A 15,593-nucleotide genomic window follows, 5' to 3' on the forward strand; every position below is an offset into this window, starting at 1 on the left:
GAAGGTACTGGTTTAGGGGTAAAGAAAAAAATTAAAAAAATTTTAATTCAGCTGAGCAGAGCTATAGATTGGGGAGAGAAATACAATCATTTTGTTTTTAATACGGGAGAGGAAGAGTCATTCTTTAACTTCAGAAAGGGGGATGTTTTAGAAATAAACAAAAAGAGCAAATTAATACAATGAGAAGGTTTTGCAATTTTAATTTTCACTGTTTATTTCAAAGGACATGTTGAAATTCACCTATTGGCATTTAAGTAGCACAAATATTGATCATTTGAAACATTACAGATCTGGCCTCTATGTGTGTTTCAATTCAGTTGAAGTGCTTCTTTTTGGTATGGTTCAGAATTGGACCTTTTAAAAAATTTTTCCTTTGAAAAAGTATGTAAAGTATAGTACTTGATGAGGTTCAATTAGTTTCTTATAGCATAAACAGTAGTTTGTGAAGTCATGGTACCTGAGTTTTAAATAATTAAAATTTGTCCGTAAAGATAGTAACTGAACCTTCTAAAAATGTTTTATTTTATTTTTTTTTGCGGTATGCGGGCCTCTCTCACTGTCGTGGCCTCTCCTGTTGCGGAGCCCAGGCTCCAGACGTGCAGGCGCGGCCATGGCTCATGGGCCTAGCCGCTCCACGGCATGTGGGATCCTCCTGGACCGGGGCACGAACCCGTGTCCCCTGCATCGGCAGGCGGACTCTCAATCACTGTGCCACCAGGGAAGCCCTAAAAATGTTTTAAATAAATAGCTGCTAAGATCTTTTTATCTCCTATAATACCAGAGGTTCTGGTCTTATGTTCTAGTCATTTGTGCTAGCTAGTGCTAGAGCTCTACTCTTTTGATGTACAGCCAAAGGAACTGGATTTTTATAAATTAGTCTCTTGTTGTAGTTGGCAAATTAATTTTATCTGACATTGTTATTATTGAAATCCATGAATCTTGCCTTCAAGAAATAAGGCAAGAAAGCTGGTAAGCAGGTCTCTGCCCTCTTGTTCCTCTGCATCTGTAAGATGCCATCCCAAATCCTGGAACACCAGGCACGAAACACCGTGACATCACAGACCTGAGATTAAGATTCATACTGAAGTCAGTGTTTCCCAACCTGGTAACCACCATACAGACCTTTTTATTCTGCTTTACTCTATTCCTCCAGTGAGCCCCATATTTTGGAAAATTATCTGTCCAGTTCATTAATTAATTCAGTTCTTATACTACTTCAATGGATTAAAGATAGAAAAATGAATGAGGCCTTGCATTATTCAAAGATGTGACTCTTAACCCAATTCATCTCATCAGGATGGATGAAGTAACCAATGTTACAAACTGACTTAATATTCAAATTTTGACTGGTCTGCAGTTTTATCACAGGTTAGCATGCAAATTCCATAGGCTTTTAAATATATAAGGAATTCACAGACTCCTAGGCTACTTTTAGAGAACCACTCTATCTCCAGGGGTGCTGACAATCACTGCTTTAAGGTATATTGTGCAATGTTTTATTTTCAATCTTTCTTGTTTTCTAATAGATGTACTTAAAACTGAAAATGCTCCTCTGAGTACTGCGTTGGCTGTGTCTGACAGTCTTAAGCTGTGGTGACTGTTGTTTATTTCTAGTGGATAATTTCAGATTCAGTTGCCTTTATATTTAAACCAGGAATTACTTAATGTGTTTAAAATTTCCAAGCAGATAGAGTGTAACCTGTATGGTTTCTACTTTATGGAATGCATAGTCAATATCTGTAAATATTCTATGAGTTATGGGGGGGGAGGGGTGACTTGCCTGTTCTTTTTTGGATTTAACTGGTTAATTGTCAGACCTTCTACATTCTTACTGTCCATTTAATGAATTGATTTCTGAGATGTGAAAGCATTATGTGACTGTTGGTGAGCTGTGCCTTTTATAACTGAGATATTCTCTTTTGTCCTTAATACTTTCTGCATTGGCTCCTATTTTCCCCAATTAATGTAGTCAAAACAGCTTTAGGGAAGTTCAATCTAAGAGTCTCTGGGAAGTTTAATCCATTCACGTTAATTGAAATTGTTGAAATGTTTGGACTATTCCTACCATTGTATTTTGTATTTTCTGAATATCGTGCTTGTTTTTATTTTACCATTTTATTGGCTTGATTGATTGTTGGTTTTTTTCTCCTTGTTTTTCCTCTTAGTGCTTTGGAAATAATTCAACCTATTGTTGTTCCTTTAAGGGTTACCTTTTTTCTCTATATTTACAGTTAATCAGTAGTCATATTTTCCACCCATCTCCCAGTTAAGTCAGTTACCTTAGCATTCTGTCACTTCCCCACCTGGACCTCTTCTCCTCGTGTAATCATGTGAGATTTCTTTTAGGTTAATCTCTGTTACCTTGGTCTGTGTGTGGTTTGTGTCTTGATATTATGCATCATTATTTAGACAGCTATAAGATTCACTGTTTCCTTCTCACTGCTTTTTCTTTCCTGCCAGGGTTAGTTTTTTGGTTTACTGCAGCATATCATCAAGTAATTAAATGTTGAATCCTCATTTCAATTAAAAACAAAGTTTAGGGTGTTAGTTTCAAAATCATTTCCCTTCAGAATTTTGAAGCTATAACATGATTGCTAGCATCCAGTATTGCTTCTTAAAAGTCAGACACCAATCTGATTCTCTCTCTTTATTTATTGGTAAAAACTTATTTTTCCCCCTCATGAAAAACTTTCAGGGTTTTCTTTTTATGCTTGGAGTCCTAAAATTTCACCAGTAATGCACCCAGGTATGTGGGATATAATATATGTCATTCATTCTGCTTACCTAATGGTCCTTTCACTCTGAAGAATTGTACCATTCTTAGACTAAGGGCAATTTCTAAAATGATTTCTTTATTTTCTTTCCATTTTGTCTTTTTTTTCCCTAGACTTCTTATCAAGTGAATATGGGACCTCCTGACTTGATCCTGTCACTGGATTTATATAATTTGTCTTGGTCTTTTTGTTCTATTCTGAAAGATTTCTTCAAATGTTATCCTCCAGATCACTAATTCCCTCTTCAAGCATGTCCATTACATCATTTAGCTTTTCTGTTTAGTTTTTAAGTTTAGTAATTTGTTTTTAAATAGTCAAGATTGCTTTCGTGTTCTAACAGCTTTTTTCAAAGGTGTAGTACCCTTACATTTCTAAAGATATCAATTAGAATTTTCATGTTATTTTCTATTCCTTGAATTATTTGTTTTCCCCATTGATTGTCAGTTGTTCTGTTTGTTCAATTTACTAATTATCTTTATCACTATTTGTTGTCCTTAAAGGATCACTCTTACATATGAAAGAGATTCACTTGATTAATGGGTTGGTAGTGGGTATGGATTTTTCCCACATTTGTAGAAGCCTTCTTTGCTCCCATAGATGTTTACCTTGACTGAGAAAAGGGAGCTTGTTCACGCAGAATTTTTAGAATACACGGATGGGGAGTGGGCAAAAGATCTAGGCTGTTGTCTGAGCCTCACTCCCATCTCTTTGCCAGAATACAAAGGGTTTTAATCTGAGGTTTAATCCCGGGCAGAACTATCTCCCACTCCCACCAACCACTTGGTTTTGGAGGTGGGCAAGGTTAGCACTTGACTATTGCAGCTAGAGGCCTCCAGCTTTCTGTCACCTGTGGACTCAGCTTAGAGTATCCCTGTAATTGCTTTTACCTTTCCTATTGCTGTCTCTGGGGCCGGTTTGGGCTGAGGCCTTCCTCTCTTGTTTCTTGTCAGCCTGATCAGTTTTACAGTGGTTCTCAAACTTTGGTTCATCAGAATCACTTGGAGGGCTTGTTAAAACCAGATTGCAGGGCTCTGCCCCCAAAGGTTATGAGTAAGGGGAGTTGGGATGTGTCCTGAGAATTTGCATTTCTAACAAGCTTGAGGTGATGCTGATGAGGTTTGCCTGGGGGGACCACATTTTGAAAAACATTTTATAGGAGTTTCTCAAAACCACTGGTTTCCTGATATCCCCCTTTATCTTGTATTTCTTCCCTGTTGTAAATCTTCAGTTGTTTTTACAAATATCATTTCAAGGAATTTGGAGCATATGGAGAGAGTAGTCAATTGTTTTTTTTGTTTTTAATTAATTTATTTATTTTTGGCTGTGTTGGTTCTTTGTTGCTGTGTGCGGGCGTTCTCTAGTTGCAACGAGGGGGAGTTACCCTTCACTGTGGTGCGCGGACTTCTCATTGTGGTGGCTTCTCTTGTTGCGGAGCACGGGCTCTAGGTGCACGGGCTTCAGTAGTTGTAGCATGCAGGCTCAGTAGTTGTGGTGCACGGGCTTAGTTGCTCCACAGCATGTGGGATCTTCCCAGACCAGGGCTCGAACCCACGTCCCCTGCATTGGCAGGCGGATTCTTAACCACTGCGCCACCAGGGAAGCCCCGATTGTTTTAATCCAGACTTTTAATTGAATCTCTTTATTCATTATAGTCCTCAGTTTTTTGGGTAAACATCTTTGTTTAATTTTTTTTTCTCCTTTTTGTGGCTTTTTTAAAAAGCATTTTATTTTGGAGAATTTCAGCACATGTAAAAGCATATGAAGCGTAAAAAGAGAATAATGTAATGATACCCTTCTTCCCAACCCTCGTGCAGCTTCAGCACTTTATCAGTTTGTTGCCAATCATGTTTTCATTTACACCTCACCCATTCCAACCCACCCTACCCTACCCCGCTCCACCTGAGATTATTTTGAAGCAAATGCTAAGGCATCTTATTATTTTATTCCTATATATTTTAGCATACATCTCTAGAAGATAGGAACTTAAAAAAAGATACCTATCATTACAAATTAATTCCTTGAGCTCATCAACTGTCCAATCAGAAAAATTAAGTTTTTATAACTTTTTATGATAACATAGTTAAGATCATTCTGTATATTTCATGTTGTGCCTTGTTCTGTATCTCAAAAGTGCCATGTTGGAAAACTATATTTTGGACATATTTAAAAGCTCAACCTATTTTTGTATTTACTATCACTAACACCTTCCTCTTTTCCATTAAAAAACAGACATTTAAATTCTCAAGTGGACAACATATCAATATTTTAATTTAAATGTGAAAATGGTGGTGCTCTGTGCAGTAGAGCTCTCCAGTGCTGCTGGGTGCTACGTGGTCAGGGAGTCCTGAGGGAGAGGGGAGGGAGGAGAGAGCCCCGCTGATGGAACAGCCCAGGGTGGTTCTTCTTCTGATGGTTTTCTAACGTCCACAGCCCACACCCTGAATTAGCATTTGAAAGTTGCCTTATTCACTTCCTTTGTCCAGCGACTGTTTGCCTCTTTTACAAGGCTGGGAATAAGCCACTTCATTTGTGGTGGAAGCGGAGTTTGGAGGGCAGGCTTGCTCCAGAGCAGTCTCCTGTTAGCATACCTGGAGGCAGTTTGGGAGTGGCTTAGGGAACAGATTATTATTTCTTCCTCAAAACTGGAAGATCAGCTAGGTGGTTTGTGACCACCTAGAGGGGAGGGATAGGGAGGGTGGGAGGGAGGGAGACGCAAGAGGGAGGAGATATGGGAACATATATATATGTGTAACTGATTCACTTCGTTATAAAGCAGAAACTAACACACCATTGTAAAGCAATTATACTCCAATAAAGATGTTAAAAAAAAAAAACTGGAAGAGGAGAACATCAGTAAGTGTGAATAAACGGAGTAATAAAGAAGACAGATACTCAGAATGTACAGAGAAAAGACCCCAAATTGAAATTCTGTTCTTACAGCTGTTGCCATAGACTGTGCCCTGCAGTGCAGTGCATCCTGTGAAACACCAGTTGTGGCTCATGCTTGGAACACTTTCTGGGTCTTATAAAGAGAGCAAGTGTCTTCTATCGATCTTCCGTACCCAGCCGACTTAAACAAGTCTTTGTACACACCCTGGAGAAACTATGATGTCTTCGCTTCAGGACCTTCCGCCCATTGTGTGAAGCTTTCCACATTCCAGTTTCTGGCAGCGTCATCTCTGGTTATTAGCAGCGAATGCCATCGTTTCCTGGGTCACGTATTTGCAGTTTAGTGTCATATGTTGTTCTGATTATTTTTATGTTTTTATTTAATTTGTGAAGCTGAACTATAGGCTTTATTTGGATTCTACTCGTTTTCCAAGAATGTCCTTTTTGATGGTTCAGTCCAGGATACCACGTTGCATTTAGTCGCTGAATCTCTTAGTTATCTTGTTTTTAGTTGTTGTTGTTTTTCAATGTCAAAAGTAATATGCTCATTGTAAAAATTCAAATAATCCAGTAGTATATAAGATAAAAAAGTGAGGTTTGTTCTGTCCTGTTCCCTTCTCATATTCCCCAGAGAACCACTGTTAACTGTTTGGTGTGTATTTCCAGACATTTAAAACACATATAAGTATCTAAATATGCTTGTATAAACTTTGTGTTTAAATGGAAAAATCATAGATAATGCTTTGCAAATTTTTTCACTTGACAGTATGTCACAAACATTTGTGCATGTGTATATAAATATATACACATAAATAAATAATGCATATGCATATAAATATATGCATATATATGCATGTATGTATACATATGCTTTCACTTTTTAAATCATTCCCCAATGGGGAAATTTGTTTCCAGTTTTTCTCTGAGGTTAATGATACTACCGTGAACACTACTGAATTTACAGTGATACACACTCTGTGTGGATGGGTGTGTGTATGCACCTCTGGATACTTCTGTGGAAAAGAACGTTCGGATCAAAAATCAAATAACCTTTAAAAGGCTTTATCAAATTACATTCTTATTAAAAATGTTTTAAAAAGGATCGAAACTTGAAATAAGAGAAGTGGATTACTTTATGCCCTTTCAGTGTCATACTAGAGCAGTGGTTCTCAAAGTGTGGTCCAGGGACCTCTGGGGGTGTCTAAGACACTTTCGTGGAGGCTATGAAATTGAAACTATTTTCCTAATCCTAAGACATTATTTGCCTTTTTCACTCTCATTTCTTTTATGAAAGTACAGTGGAGATTTCCTAAAGGCTACACAGTGTGTGATGCTGTCATCACTATGTGCTTGGCTATTCTTGTGTTTCCTAGAATTTTCTAAGGTGGTGGGTTGAGGATATGTATATGAGTTTTTACAGATTAACTCAGGTGGTTCTCAGGACTTTTACTGTATTTTTACTAGCTATCTTTGGTTATCCCTGCTATATAGTCTCTGTAACCGCTGTAATTACTGTCATCAATAAGTTGTTATTTTAAATCCCAGAGATTTGCAAAGCTTTAAAATGATGCCACTCAGCTCACTAATATATTTTGTATTGGAAAAATGTTATTTATGTTAATATGTAAATGGTTTATTGTTTTTAAGTGAATTAATATGTTTAAGTTTTGTTTTAATTTCTAATGCTATGAATATCAGTAGATACAACTCACATAAATAAAAGCTCTTGGATAATTTTTAAGAGTGTGACAGAGTCCTGAGACATGTTTGGGAAACCACTGTACTAGAGTATTGTCTAACAAACAATGCTAGATGCTGACGTTTAACTGCCACTTTTTTTGGGCTGCGTTGGGTTTTTGTTGCTGCACGTGGGCTTTCTCTAGTTGTGGTGAGCGGGGGCTACTCTTCGTTTTGGTGGCTTCTCTTGTTGCGGAGCACGGGCTCTAGGTGCGCGGGCTTCAGTAGTTGCAGCACACGGGCTCAGTAGTTGTGGTGCACGGGCTTAGTTGCTCCACGGCATGTGGGATCTTCCTGGACCAGGGCTCGAACCCGTGTCCCCTGCATTGGCAGGTGGATTCCTAACCACTGTGCCACCGGGGAAGTCCTAACTGCCACTTTTTGTTTGTGATTGATTATGGCCCAGATTCCGTAAAGCCAGATGTTAACTTGTACATTATTGATAAGCTGCAAGTGATCTCTATTTGATGGAGTGACATGCTATTTTTCTCTAGCAGAAAGGATGTTACAGTTGTTTAGCCTTGTAGGACATTAACCACTTTAGCATCTAACTTTGTGACCTTATTCCCACATTCTTTTCTGGTATCCTCTTTTGTCACCCTTCAGGGTCCTTTGGTAGTAAGTTAAACCTTTGTTTTTACCTGTGCTTTACTGTGTTATGTTTCCAACTTTTTGAAATTTTATTCTTTGACACATACATGGGAATTTACCAGTGTATTACAGACCTCTTTACTAGTTTTGCTGATACGTGAAATGTGTCAGTATGTAAGACTTAAAGACTTCAAAGTTTAAAAAAAAAAGTAAACATTTCGTCCTAGTTCAGTTGGGGCTTACCATTCAGGTGCGTGAGAAGGATGTGAGACTGTAAGAAGGACTGGGTGGTGTGCAGGCTTCTGTCTCCATACCCCTCGTGGCACTGGTTGGGGAGGTACGTGTGCCTTTCCTTGGAACCCTCCTACCCCTAGAGGCGGTCCTCTCACTGCGGTAGTGGAGTGGTCCCCAGTGTTGGGCCTTTCAAATATAACATAGGTTATACTTCGATGACCTTTTTGAGGGACAAGAACATCCAACAAACAGCAGATACAGTAATTTTGTTAGTCTGTCAGGTGAGAGAATGGCTTTTTTTCCCCTGACGTTAGTGAAGCTAAGCCTTTTTTTGGCCATTGTATTCTGTGAATTACCTGTTCTAGTACTTTATTTTCCTGTTGGTTGCTTGTACATTTTCGTTTTGATTTGTACAGACACTTCGTTATGGATCTCAATCTTTTGTTAATATTTCAATCTCTTGCTAGTATTTTAATTTAGGGAAGTTTGATCTATTGCTTTTTCTTTGATGGCTTTGGGGCTTCGTGTCATACAAAAATATATTTTTTTCTTGTAATATATGTTTGTGATATTATATTTTGGTCTTTATTTTCTGTGTAGTATGAGATAGGAATTTGTTACTTAAAAAAAAATTCCCTATTCTGTAGAACTACAGAGGAGGAACTTAAGACTTTTTTTTTTTGCTCTCATCCCCTTATTCTTACAGTTAAAATGGTTTACCTTCTTGATACTGCCTTCTACGTTTTGTGCTCTACAGAAGGGTTTCTGTTTTTCTTTTCTTTGAAGATGATACTGTATAATAGGAAACAATCTATTATTATTAATTTTACAGTTAGAGATTTCTTTTTAATATCTTCAAAGGCAGAGTTATTTAATCAAGGCTACCTTTTTTCCTTCCTATGCTCTTTTCTCCATTTTCTTAAAACTACTGACATTTCTTCCTTTTTGTTTTTTGGCTGCATGGCATGTGGGATCTTAGTTCCCTGACCAGAGATCAAACCCACGTCCCCTGCAGTGGAAGTGCAGAGTCTTAACCACTGGACTGCCAGGGAAGTCCCACTTCTTTGTTTTATTGGAATGGTAGCAGCAGCCAGTTCACAAATTCTGTTTTTACACAATCAGAGATTGCTGACCCTAACCAATGAACTATCTGAAGATAACCAGTACTTGGGGCCTTTTTTTATGTTACAGTAACCACTCATTTTTCTGTCCCTTCTCATGGGACTGTGACCTTCTTATATCTTGAGGGAAGTAAGTCATATATCATTGTCTTGCTTGAGAGTTTCTGAGACATATAAAATTACCTACAGTACACCAGTCGATATTATTTGCAGATGAACTGCATAAATCCCAGGATATGGAAGAATTTTAAGATTCTTGAAAATTCTGTTGCTTGAAAATAAATCTAGGATGACATTTATGGTTTCAGCTCTGGAAATACTTTCTGGTTTTTGTTTTTAGACAATATTGTCTCAATTCTTTCCATATTTATTTTTATGTTTATTTAAAACAATGCCAAATCACTATGATAGAAATCTATTTTCTTGCAGAAGCAGGGGGAAAAAAAAGCTCTGAATTAGATGCATATTTGTGTTACAAAGCTGGGCACTTTTCTTTTGAATATTTTGGAACTTGGGGACATGTTCAAGAACAGGTTTTTTGGCCACAACTAAAATAACAAGGTTTGAATTTGGTAAGCACTTATTAGATCTCATATGGTTTTTGGTGGATATGATATATGAGACTGCGACAAGGAGACATTCATCAAAATAAGAAATCTCTGAACGGTACTGTTTTAAAATCAAAGAGCTGAGAAGATAGAAGATTATCAGTCAAATTGTATACTGAGGGACTTCCCTCGTGGCACAGTGGTTAAGAATCCGCCTGCCAGTGGAGGGGACACGGGTTCGAGCCCTGGTCCGGGAAGATCCAACATGCTGCGGAGCAGCTAAGCCCGCGCGCCACAACTATTGAGCCTGTGCTCAAGAGCCTGCGAGCCACAACTACTGAGCCCACGGCCGTTACTACTGAAGCCCGCGCGCCTAGAGTCCGTGCTCCTCAACAAGAGAAGCCACCGCAATGAGAAGTCCCTGCACTGCAAAGGAGAGTAGCCCCTGCTCGCCACAACTAGAGAAAGCCTGCGCACAGCAACGAAGACCCAGAGTAGCCAAAAATAAATAAATAAAATAAATAAATTTATTAAAGAAAAATATTATGTACTGAGTCTGGTTTGTAGAGTTTGTGGTGCTTATTGTCTTTAATTACCTAGCAAGGAAAAATGACGTTTGAAAATTAATTGCTCACCGTGTCAGATACTGTATTAATTTGATGTAGACCAGCGGCTCCCACACCAGGCTGATCATCTGAATACAGGTTCCCACCCTGAGATTCTGATTTTTGTAGATATGGTGGTATAGCCCAGGAATGTTTTAACAAGTTCCTCAGGTGATCAGTATGGTCTGACAGGTTTGGAAACCTCTGATGTAGACCATTGTGTGTGCATTAGAAGCCCCTGCAGGATGTCTTGCTTGTTCAAATACAGATTGCTGGGTCTACCTCCCAAGTTTCTGATTCAAAGGTCTTTGGTGGGTCCTGAGGATTTGCAATTCTGTTAAGTTCCCAGGAGCTGCTGCTATTGCTGCTACTGGCCCAGGGACCACACTTTGAGTACTGCTGACATAGACAATCCCCAAGGCTCCCCAGTCCCCGCCCGACTGGTCAAGCTCAACAAGGAAACAACAAACTGTATTCTATGGCGAGGTTCTCAGTTTCTGTGGCTCAAGTTTTGCATTTCTTTTTCATGTTCTACTTGGTCATTTTTACCCTTTGTAGTGAGCATTAACTGATGAGCCTCTGTCCCTAAGGAAAGTTTTGAGTGGGAAGAAGATGATGTTTGCTGGCTAGGGTGGCTTGGTAGTGGAATGGAAATAGCCCAGGCATTGTGTAAAGCTGGGCTAAAGTCCCCATTCTTTGACCCTGGTTTTATTGTGACCTTGGGCAGGTCACCTGATCTCTCTGCTCTCCAGCCATAGAGCTCCAGCCATACTTCCTCCTTCCAGGAGGCCTTTACTCCTCTCCCTGCGTGGAAAGCTCTTCCCTTTCTTCTAACATCTTGGTATTGCTTGTTTCAGCTTGGACCTCTGCTCAGTCCTCACTTCCTCAGGAAAGCCTTCCCTGACCTCCCCAAGTAGGTGAGGTCCTCCTTTTTTACACACTCACACCATGTACCTGCCTTCCTCAGCATTGCCAAAGTTGCGGTTTTATATTTACTTGTGTGATCATTTGATTTGTCTCTCTTTGCTAGACTGTAAGCTCTGGGACTTAAACTATAAAAAAAAATTATCAGTTTGTGTTTCCTATTGTGTTTGAGCTGCAAATACTGTGCCTGACGCATAAGGAGTTGAATGATGGCAATGAATGGGGTCACGTTATACAGAAAGTCAAAGGCAGGGAGGCATTCCAAAACTGGCTGCTTTCCTGCCTGTGGATTTCTAGAAGACACCCTGTTATTCTTATAATAAGTTCTTTATTTTGCACAAATGTACTCAGTTTTAGTTATTTGCCAGAGCCCTGAAAGTATGACTACTATTTATTGTTTGCTTCCTATATAAGTCAGGCATCAGCTATGATCTCACATTTGACATTGATCTAGGAGGTCAAGAATCTTAGTCTACTAATACCTAGGGCATTACTTTCTCCTAAGATTCTAAGAACCAATGTGTACTGTAAAGATATTTATAGATAGAAGATAGATTTCCTTAGTACTATATTAAGGAAAAACAGCAGAAAGCAATTTTATGCTCAAACTAGATCTCTAAGGTGGTCTTTGAGGTTGAGGATGGGTGGTACCAAGGGAGAGTAAGGTAATTTCCAGCTACAGTAGTCCCCTCTTTTCCACTGTTTCACTTTCTGCAGTTTCAGTTACCTGTGGTCAACCACAGTCCAAAAATATTAAATGAAAAGTTCCAGAAATAAATAATTCATAAATTTTAAATTATGCACTGCTCTGGGTAGCGCTGTCTCATGCTGTCTCACTTTGTCCTGCCCAGGACAAGAATCTCACATCATCACAAGAAGAAGGGTAAGTACAGTACAATAAGATACTTTAAGAGAAAGACCAAATTCACATAAGTTTTATTACAGTTATTGTTATAATTGTTATATTTTATTATTCGTTATTGTTGTTAATCCTCTTACTGTGCCTAATTCATAAATTAAACTTTATCATAGGTATGCATATATAGGAAAAAACATAGTATTTACGGGGTTTTGTACTATCCACGGTTTCAGGTGTCCACTGGGGATCTTGGAACACATCCCCCGTGGATAAGCGGGGACTACTTTACTTGCAAATACAACTGTCCTCTCTATATAGTTAAATCTCATAATGGGTAACATCCAGACAGTGCATTCACTTTACAGGGACAGGATGGTTTACTGGCCAGAACAAGACTTGACTAACAATATTTATATATCCAACTTACTTCTATGTCAATGAGAAAAGGGATCAATATCCTGTAATTTAGAGAAATCTAGATTCAGAGAGACGTAATGGCACTAAATAAGAAAGGGGGACCCTGGCCCAAAGACTCAACTATTCTAGGTCCTGTAGATAGATCTCTGGTGTGGAAATGTAAGCAATTCAATTATCCAACTAACTGTCCTTGCTCTATGTTTATATGCAAGCTTCAGATAAATGTTGGGAGACAGTTCTCCTAGGGTCTCTTGTGTTTCCTTTTTTCTGGACTCTCTTTTCAAGAATCTTTCTATAGCAATCAGCCTTGAAAATAGATGTTGTCTCTCTAGAGCATAGGGCCGACATGCTCACTGCACATTATAAAAGATTCAGAGACTGATTTGATTTTATTTGCTGACATAGTCAATTCTGAATCTTTCAAACTGAGGACCAGTCCCTGCCCTTGGAGCATGAATTAATAGAGATAAATAAAGACCTCTTGGAAAAGAGCAACCAGCACCTGTGTTCTTTTTATTTTTCTTTTTTTATAAATTTATTTATTTATTTTTGGCTGCGTTGGGACTTCGTTGCTGCGCGCGGGCTTTCTCTAGCTACGGCGAGCGGGGGCTACTCTTCGTTACGGTGCACGGACTTCTCATTGCGGTGGCCTCTCGTTGCGGGGCATGGGATCTAGGCACCTAGGCTTCACTAGTTGTGGTTCGTTGGCTCAGTGGTTGTGACTCACGGGCTTAGTTGCTCCCCGGCATGTGGGATCTTCCCAGGCCAGGGCTCAAACCCGTGTTGCCTGCCTTGGCAGGTGGATTCTTAACCACTGAGCCACCAGGGAAGTCCAGCACTTGTGCTCTTAAAGAAGTGTTGATATGAAATCAGGCTGAATGAGTTCCTTTATTGGACTTGTATCAGAGTCCAATCAGGAGACAGAAACCACAGCAGGTGTTTTAATAGGGAACTTAATATAAAGAATTGTTTATATTAGGGAAGAAAAACAGGTATTAGGGAAGAAAAAAGGTAAAGACGGGACACAGGTGTCGCAGAGGTAAGAATTATAGGAAATAGTGATCACCCCGAGGCTTGGGGTAACACAAGTAAGAGGCTGGGATTTTCTGAAACTTAGAACCTTGGAGCAGGGCCCGGACTCAGACCTCTGGGCTGGAGGACATCCTACTTTGTTGGTCCTGGTTCCTCAAAAGCTTAAAGTGGGGGCTTCCCTGGTGGCGCACTGGTTGAGAGTCCACCTGCCGATGCAGGGGACATGGGTTCGTGCCCCGGTCCGGGAAGATCCCACATGCCGCGGAGCGGCTGGGCCTGTGAGCCATGGCCGCTGAGCCTGCGCGTCCGGAGCCTGTGCTCCGCAACGGGAGAGGCCACAGCAGTGAGAGGCCCGCGTACCAAAAAAAAAAAAAAAAAAAAAAAAAAAAGCTTAAAGGGGAGACTGTGGAGCTGGCACTCATACCTCTGGTGAGGGGGTGCTGGTGTCCATGCTAGTGTCTCTGAGCAGGGAGCGGAGGTGCTGCTCATGCTGGTTCTGGAAGTGTTGGAAGGAACTGCTGCCCCTGGAACCATGGTGCGGTCGTGGTCAGGCTCGGGAACTGGAAGGAAACAGCTTCATAGTCTCCCTCGAGTGCCCCCTATTGACAGAACCAAACAGGGAGCCAGCTGGTGAAGGGAGCACAGCTACAGACTGATGGCCCAGCATCATAGAGCACAGGAGGCAAATAACCAGTACAGGATTTTTTGCCGTACGCGGGCCTCTCACTGTTGTGGCCTCACCCATTGCGGAGCACAGGCTCAGCGGCCATGGCTCACGGGCCCAGCCGCTCCGTGGCATGTGGGATCTTCCCGGACCGGGGCACGAACCCGTGTCCCCTGCATCGGTAGGCAGACTCTCAACCACTGCGCCACCAGGGAAGCCCCAGCGCAGGATTTTTAAAAGCCTGTTGGCCTAGAGGTTAGGAGGCAGGAAGAGGGAATTCGTTTCCTGGGGGCAACTGGGCAATTGTCCGAGGAGTCTCCAGCATTATCTTGAACTTAGTATCTTTCTTTAGGTCAGGGAAGGGAGTAGCCAAGGACAGCTGACTTGGCAATCCTGTATTATTACTTGGTAGCATGGGCAATTACCTGGCCTATTTTGTGGGCTACATTAGGTGGAGGCAGGAAGAAACATGTTCATGTGATCCAGGGAGACAGGCTCATTGGCAACTTTATTAGATTACATATGATTTTATGGGCTTGTCATAGAGCTTGTGCAAATTCCCATGTCTGACCCACACCCTGATAATGACTGATATCTTTTAAGAGATAGAACACCGCAGAGGTTCGGTTATATCTCACCCATAACTTGTGGTCCACATGACTTCATTTTATATGAGCTGATTTATAAAATGGGAAGTGGGACTTCCCTGGTAGCCCAGTGGGTAAGACTCCATGCTCCCAGTGCAGGGGGCCCAGGTTCGATCCCTGGTTGGGGAACTAGATCCCACACGCATGCTGCAACTAAGAGTCTGCATGCCGCACCTAAAGATCCCATGGGCCACAGCTAAGACTGGGTGCAACCTAAATAAATAAATATTAAAAAAAAAAAACCCAACAACTGTGAAGCATGATGCAAATGAGAAGTGCTATTTATTATTTGTATCCTTTCTGGTCCTTAACTGAGTTCCAGGGAAGTGATGGGTTTCTGTATCCAAGGGAGGATTTCAGAGAAGATAAAGAGAACAGGGAACAAAAGATCAGGTCAGAACTTACAAAATTAACAGAGTAGTTTTATACTTTTAAGATTTGGTGTTTACAAATAATAGCTCTCCTGACTGTTCTTTTAGAAGCCAGAATTTGGACCCAGGTAAGTTGGACAAGTATCTCAATAGAAAACACTAGTTCATGAATTGTGGCTG

Source organism: Tursiops truncatus, chromosome 18, assembly GCF_011762595.2.
Source record: "Tursiops truncatus isolate mTurTru1 chromosome 18, mTurTru1.mat.Y, whole genome shotgun sequence".
NCBI lineage: Eukaryota > Metazoa > Chordata > Mammalia > Artiodactyla > Delphinidae > Tursiops > Tursiops truncatus.